Genomic DNA, 8,462 nt, shown 5'->3' with positions numbered 1-8,462 from the left:
AGCACAATTTGAAGTCAATTTCAAGTTAATAGAGTCACCTTAAGTTGAGGTTAGTAGGCATTCACTTAACTAGTTATCTACAAAAATAATGAGAAGATTAACTAGCAGTCTTAGTAAGGATATTATTTCTAAGATTATTTGTTGTCTACCTCTCACTGCGCTGAAAGCTTATTTGTTATTTGTGTTGGTGCTTGGAGTGTTGGAGCAAGAAACAAAGATGTTGGAGCAAGTTCCCGGGATGAAACTCACACAAGAGATCAAGAAACTAAGACAGGCTTGTTTTAAAGTTAATTACAAAAGGAGGAAATTTTTGGCCTCCAAATCTTATTCATCATCACTTAGCTAAGCTACTTGTCTTGTATTAGATGAAAAAGACAGCACTTATTAGATGGTTTAAATACATTATTAGATATTAACATATTTTAAGGAACTGAAAGTGGTAGATTTGACTGATTAGTGTTTATTGCAATGTTTGTATTTTGGTAAGTTTAGTAAGACAAGGTTTTGTATAGGAGTTATTACTTTTGATTTTCAATAATAAAAATTACATATTAGATTAATATTTTGTTTATGAGTTATATAATATTTCATTTATGGATTATGATTTTTTGCTATTGTGAAATTTTAATCACAAAATTATTTATTTAACGCGATAAAAATGGCGGTAAAAATTATTTTTTTAAGCGATAAAAAATGTCACTGTCAGGGTAAAATAGCGGTTCAAAAATGCCATTTTAACCAATCAAAACGCTACTGTCAGGGTAAAAATGGCGGTTCAAAAATGCCGTTTTAACCAACCAAAATGACACTGTCAAGGTAATAACGGCGGTTCAAACCGCCGTTTTAACCTATCCAAAAACTGCCATTTTAACCCTGGAAATAATGGCGGTTTGAACCCCCATTTTAACCAACCAAAATGCCATTCTATCAGGGTAATAATGGCGGTTCAAACCGCCATTTTAACCTATCCAAGAACCGCCATTTTAACCCTGGAAATAACGGCGGTTCGAACCGCCATTTTAACCTATTCAAAAACCGCCATTTTAACCCAGGGAATTGTGGCGGTTTTCAGAAAACCGCCGTAATAACCAGAATGGCGCCCAGAATTACGTCGCTTTACGAAACCGCAATTATTGGTAATAATGGCAGTTCAAACCGCCGTAAATACCAAAAAAAAAAACCGCCGTTTTTACCAGAATTTTTGTAGTGTTAGGATTTCTTTGCTTTCAGGATTGTTTCTTTTTATCAAGTTCAATTTTACCTTTTATTTAGTCTCCTAATTAATTTATGAATATTCATGTTAGATTTGATTTCTTTTATTAATGCAATTTGAGGTATTTTCAGATTTAATTTTGCTTTGCTTTATTTACATGAATGCTTTTAATTTAATTTAGAATTCTCCCTTTTGGCTTTGGTTAAGTAATTGGTAATGCTTGAGCTGTCAAATAAAGCAGTGGTTGAAATTGGGAGTTGCTCCAATAACTCTAGTCTTTCCATAGGGATTGACTAGGACCTGAGGATTAAGCTAATTAATCCACTTGATTTACCTTCATAGTTAGAGGTTAACAAAGTGGGATTAAAATCCAATTCTCATCACAATTGATAAGGATAGGACTTCCAGTTCTTATACCTTGCCAAGAGTTTTATTATCTATTTAAATTAATACAATTTACTTTCTTGCCATTTACTATTCTCGCTTTTTATCTTATACATTAAAAACCCCCAATTTACAAACTCACAACCAATAATAAGAACACCTCCCTACAATTCCTTGAGAAGACGACCCGAGGTTTAAATACTCGGTTATCAATTTTAAAAGGGGTTTGTTACTTGTGACAACCAAAACTTTTGTAAGAAAGGTTGATTGTTTGGTTTAGTAACTATACTTACAACGAGAGTTTACTATAACTTCTAAACCATCAATCTTCAGTTCTTTCAGACCGACCTCGTGAAAGGTTGGTCCAATACCGATCTCTTCGGAAAGAGCTCGGAAGACCTCCAAAGAGGCCCCGACGAGGCCCAAATCAAAGAGCCACCGCCTAGAGGAAAGCGGATGCAAAAAGATATGACCTCACCCACGAAAGATAAGATAAGATAACGATCCCATCTTAAGGGAGGCCGTCAACTCTACTATAAATACACAAGAGCACCCAAGTATAACTCATATTCCAATTCCACTAAAAACCTGCCTAAAGCCCGTACTGATTTAAGCATTGGAGTCTCTTGCAGGTACCACCACCCCCCTGTGGCCAAGAACCGGCGACACCTCAACTCCAACAAGTCAGACACGGCAGACTCAACCGAACCAAAAGGTCTCGTCCGAGATCGACCTCAACATTTCAAGTAACTCTCGGAACACTATCCGTGCATCACATGTATTCATAAGTCTTTCAATGTCTTACCCTTTGGTCTCTATCCCTATAGCAATATGCATGCATGGCCCTCACAAGATTCAAACTTCAATTCTCCTTGGGACCACTCAATAAAATTTGTTGTCTTTACGTATTTCTAAACCTACATGCATAGGCCACATACCACCCAAGTTCTTCCCAGTTTTGCCCCATTCCCACCGTTTGTTTGAACCCCAACCCCAAATGCACCATTGGATTGTAATTTTCAATCCTCACCATCCTTTGCCTTACCTCTTTCACCCTATAAATACATGTCTACTTTCAACTCCATCATTCACCCTCACTCAATATTTAGTTACACTCTTCCATGGCTCAATAACCTTTTATCACTCTTCATTTCATACTCCCTTGGTTCACTGCCTTCCCTCCTATCTTTATTCCTCATTTCCTTTCTAACAACCCTTACTTTCTTGTTCTTCACTACTCTTCTTTTTTTCCTTGCTTAAGGACAAGCACACTTTTTTAAGTTTGGTGTTGGATTGAGCGAGCTCTATCAAAGAGACATGGCACCTACAACACAACCATCTTCATCAAACAAGCGAAAAGGGAAGGAACCAGCTACCGTTCATTTGATTCAATGAGGTTCATCGCTAAGGTACATGAGGACCAATTCTACAATTGGACGTGCAAAAAGAAAGTCATAGCCGAAGTACCTTTCAAGCTAAAAGAGGGAGAGTACCCTGAAATCTATAAATAGATCATAAGGAGGGGATGGCATATTTTAAGTGACCCACACCCGAAGATGGGACAATTATTGGTGCAACAGTTCTTAACCAATGCATGGCTCACTGATGAGCAGAATCTTACTAAGAAACCTCTGACCTTCAAAATCTATGTGAGAGAAAAAGAGATTGACTTCAATCTAGAAAGTATCAGGAGAATTCTCTGTTTGAGAGTTTTTGCCTCTGCATCATCGGGAATAACCTTCCATGATAGATTGAAGAATAATGACCAAAGGTATGAGGATGTGGTCAAAGATATTTGTCTGCCAGGAGCACAATGGGTTAGGTATGCGAAGGCAAGCTAATTCAATTGAGAAGGAGTGACTTAAAGCTTATAGCAAGGGGTTGCGATCTATCACGCCCACAAGCAACTGCTCAGAAGTCACCATGGCCAAAGCTGTCATGATTCATTACATTAAGATTGGAATCAGTAAAAGTGGAAAGGATCATCCCTCAGGAATTATATCATCTTGCCTCAAACTCATTTCCAAATTCTTTTCTGGGTTTTCCAAATGTCATTCATCGCCTCTGTAAGGCTGCTGGGTTTTTTTATTGAGAATGATATCCCCATCCCAGTATAGAGACCAATTACCAAAAGATCCATGGAAAAAGTGAAAGGAGTAATCCCTCAACAAGCATAAGAAGAAGAAAGGCTACAATCTCTTCCACCCTCATCTCAACCTCAAGCTCTTCACTTCCAAGAGGGGTCAAGTCAACAAGTCCCTCATCAATCTTCTGCTCAACAAGCCTTTGATTGGAGTCAAATCCAAACAACTCTCTCGAACATTGCAGAGCAACAAGCACGACAAAATAGAGAGTTTAAGGAGTTCATGGGGTTAGAAGAATGTAGACACAAAAACCAAGTAGAAGCTAATAAGCTGAATATTCAAGCCAAGCTAGGCTACCTATGTGCAGGTCTTCAGGAAGTGAATCCAACTCTACCACCATACCCAAGAGTAGTAAACAGGCTTGTACATGACATGAGCCAGGTACAGCTTATTCATGAGGAGAGAGTGCGAAAAGCCAATGAAGATCAATGGTTTTGGGAGCCAAGGACCCATGAAGAGACAAGGACCAATGTTTTGGAGCCAAGAACCAATGAACCCAATGATAAAAATGATAGTGATGAGTGGTTAAGTTCCTTTGTTTCTTTATGTTTCCTTTATCTTCAAGTTATCTACAAGTGTGAACTTATCTGTTTTAATATGTGCATGTTTGAGTCTTGTTTTTAGTTTAACTTGGTTAATGTCCTAGTTTTATTTAGTTTTTATCTCTAGTTTCCTTTAGCTTCTGTCTCTAGTCTCATATAGTTTTTCTTTCAGTATCAATGAGTTCAATAAATGAAATTGCTTACATCCAATGCCTTGAGTATGCAATTAAGAGTTGTTAAAAAAAGTTGAAGAAGTTGTTAAGCTTTAAAACAAGTGAGATTAAGAGAAATACAGAATTGATGGTGTGATCATGTAATGAAATTTTATATCTGTGAACATTTGCATGAAAACTCTAAGACAAGAAAAGATATACAGAGAAGTATTATAGAAGACTGACGAGCGGATAATTTATACGCTTTTTGGCATTGTTTTTAGTGTATTTTTAGCATATTTTAGTTAGTTTTTATTATGTTTTTATTAGTTTTTAAATAAAAATCATATTTTGGAACTTTACTATGAGTTTGTATATTTTTCTGTGATTTCAGGTATTTTCTGGCTGAAATTAAGGGACCTGAGCAAAAATCTGATTCAGGGGCTGAAAAAGGACTACAGATGCTATTGGATTCTGACCTCCCTACACTCGAAGTAGATTTTCTGGAGCTACAAAAGCCCAATTGGCGCACTGTCAATTGCGTTGGAAAGTAGACATCCTGGACTTTCCAGCAATATATAATAGTCTATACTTTGCTCGGGATTTGATGGCCCAAACTGGCGTTCCAAGTCAGCACATAAATTCTGGCGTCAAAACGCCAGAACTGGCAGAAAAGCTGGAGTTAAACGCCCAAACTGGCACAAAAGCTGGCATTTAACTCCAAGAAAAGTCTCTACAGGTGAAAGCTTCAATGCTCAGCCCAAGCACACACTAAGTGGGCCCGGAAGAAAATTTCTGCATTAATTACTTATTTCTGTAAACCCTAGGCTACTAGTTCCCTATAAATAGGACCTTTTGCTATTGTATTTTTAATCTTTGAGAAGTCTTATGCTATCTTAGACGCTTTTGGAGGCTGGCCATTTGGCCATGCCTAGACTTTGTTCTTATGTATTTTCAACAATGGAGTTTCTACACACCATAGATTAAGGTGTGGAGCTCTGCTGTTCTTCATGAATTAATGCAAAGTACTACTATTTTTCTATTCAATTCACGCCTATTTCTGTTCTAAGATATCCATTCGCTCTTCAACATGATGAATGTGATGATCCGTGACACTCATCATCATTCTCACCTATGAATGCGTGCCTGACAACCACTTCCGTTCTACATGCAATCAAGCTTGAATGTGTATCTCTTGGGTTTCTAATCTAAGATTAAAACCTTCATGGTATAGGCTAGAATTATTGGCAGCCATTCCTGAGATCCGGAAAGTCTAAACCTTGTCTTTGGTATTCCGAGTAGGGTCTGAGAAGGGATGACTGTGACGAGCTTCAAACTCGCGAGTGTTGGGCGTGTGACAGACGCAAAAGGATCAATGGATCCTATTCCAACATGATCGAGAACCGACAGATGATTAGCCATGCGGTGATAGCGCATTTGGACCATTTTCACTGAGAGGACGGGAAGTAGCCATTGACAACGGTGATGCCCAACATAAAGCTTGCCATGGAAAGGAGTATGAATGATTGGATGAAGGCAATAGGAAAGCAGAAGTTTAGAAGGAACAAAGCATCTTCATACGCTTATCTGAAATTCTCACCAATGAATTACATAAGTATCTCTATCCTATTTTATATTTTATTCATCTTTTAATTATCAATTCTCCATAACCATTTGATTCTGCCTGACTAAGATTTTTAAGATGACCATAGCTTGCTTCAAGCCGACAATCTCCGTGGGATTGACTCTTACTCACGTAAGGTTTATTACTTGGATGACCCAATGCACTTGCTGGTTAGTTGTGTGGAGTTGTGACAAAGAGTTGAGATTACAATTGTGCGTACCAAGTTGTTGGTGCCGTTGATGATCACAATTTTGTGCACCAAGTTTTTGGCGCCGTTTCCGGGGATTGTTCGAGTTTGGACAACTGACGGTTCATCTTGTTGCTTAGATTAGTCAATAATACAGAGAATTGAAGATTCAGAACATGCAGCAGAGGAATTACACAAAAAAAGCTGGGCGTTCAAAACGCCCAGTGAAGAAGGAAAACTGGCGTTTAAACGCCAACCAAGGTACCTGGCTGGGCGTTAAACGCCCAAAAAGGTAGCATTTTGGACGTTAAACGCCAGAATGGATGCCATTTTGGGCGTTTAAAGCCAGGAGGACACTAGAGGGAAGATTTTATTTTTAATTCAAATCTTTTCCAAATTTTCATAATTTTTCAAAATCAAATCTTTTTCAAATCATATATTTTCAATCATATCTTTTCAAAATCAATTTCTTTCCATTTTTTTATTTATTACTAATTTCGAAAATCCTTGCTACAATTAATGATTTAATTCAAAATTTTCAAGTTGTTACTTGCCTATTAAGAAAGGATCAAAAGTTTTAATTCTAGAATCATATCTTCTAATTTCTTGTTAGTCAAGTAATCAACTTTAATTTTAAAAAATTCTTTCTTTAATTTGATTCTCAATCATATCTTCTCAATCACATCTTTTTTTTTAAAAAATTAATTTTTTTCTATCATATCTTTTTGATTTCTAATTCCAAAATATTTTTCAAAAATCACTTAATTTCTTTTTCAGTCTTAGTTTTCAAAAATCATCTACCATATTTTCAAAATTTCTTTTAATTATTTCAAAATCTTTTCACTTTATTTTCGAAAATTCTTATCCTCTTCTCACATCCTTCTATTTAAAGGGTTAACACTTCTCCATTATCAGTAATTCGAACTCTGTCCCTCTTGATAAGTTCAAATTCTCTCTTTTCTACCTCATTCTTCTATTTTTATTTTCCTCTGACACCTCAAGGAATCTCTATACTGTGACATAGAGGATTTCATATTTTTCTTCTCCTCTCTTTTCATATGAGCAGGAGTAAGGACAAGGGCATTCTTGTTGAAGCTGATCCTGAACCTGAAAGGACCTTGAAGAGAAAGCTAAGAGAAGCTAAAGTACAACTCTCTGTAGAGGACCTAACAGAGCTTTTCAAACAACAAGAAGCCATGGTAGCCGAAAACAATAACAATGCCAACAATGCAAGGAAGGTGCTTGGTGACTTTACTGCACCTACTCCCGACTTCTATGGGAGAAGCATCTCAATCCCTGTCATTGAGCTTCAGCCTCAATTAGTTTCTCTAATGCAACAGAATTGCAAGTTTCATGTACTTCCATTGGAAGATCCTCATCAGTTCTTAGCTGAATTCTTGCAAATCTGTAACACTGTCAAGACCAATGGGGTTGATCCTGAGGTCTATAAGCTTATGCTCTTTCCCTTTGCTGTAAGAGACAGAGCTAGAACATGGTTGGATTCACAACCTAAAGACAGCCTGAACTCTTGGGAAAAGCTAGTCAATTCCTTCTTGGCAAAATTCTTTCCACCTCAAAAATTGAGCAAGCTTAGAGTGGAAGTCCAAACCTTCAGACAGAAGGAAGGTGAATCCCTCTATGAAGCTTGGGAAAGATACAAGCAATTGATCAGAAGGTGTCCTTCTGACATGCTTTCAGAATGGAGCATCATAGGTATCTTCTATGATAGTCTGTCTGAACTGTCCAAGATGTTATTGGACAGCTCTGCTGGAGGATCTCTTCATCTGAAGAAGACGCCTGCAGAAGCTCAAGAACTCATTGAAATGGTTGCAATTAACCAATTCATGTACACTTTTGAAAGGAATCCTGTGAATAATGGGACAAGTAAGAAAAAAGGAGTTCTTGAAATTGATACTCTGAATGCCATATTAGCTCAGAACAAAATATTGACTCAGCAAGTCAATATGATTTCTCAAAGTCTATCTGGAATTCAAGAAGCAACAGTCAGTACCAAAGAAGCTTCATCTGATGAAGAAGCTTATGATTCTGAGAACCCAGCAATGGAAGAGATGAATTACATGGGAGAATCCTATGGAAACACCTATAATCCTTCATGGAAAAATCATCCAAACCTCTCATGGAAGGATCAACAGAGGCCTCAACAAGGCTTCAACAACAATAATGGTGGAAGAAATAGGTTTAGCAATAGCAAGCTT

At 37.3% G+C, this 8,462-nt stretch overlaps 1 non-coding gene across 1 annotated transcript; it reads right to left on the bottom strand.

Annotated features, from left to right (window-relative positions):
* Window positions 1-7,832: 7,832 nt before the first annotated feature.
* On the bottom strand, window positions 7,833-7,940 carry LOC148567057 (small nucleolar RNA R71). The gene has a single exon (XR_015882208.1). It is a non-coding gene; the product is annotated as a small nucleolar RNA R71 (small nucleolar RNA).
* Between the last annotated feature and the right edge of the window lie 522 nt (window positions 7,941-8,462).

Source organism: Arachis ipaensis, chromosome B4 (assembly GCF_059453495.1).
Source record: "Arachis ipaensis isolate K30076 ecotype BB chromosome B4, ASM5945349v1, whole genome shotgun sequence".
In the NCBI taxonomy this organism is placed as follows: domain Eukaryota; kingdom Viridiplantae; phylum Streptophyta; class Magnoliopsida; order Fabales; family Fabaceae; genus Arachis; species Arachis ipaensis.
This window is presented reverse-complemented; position numbering and strand designations above follow the sequence as displayed.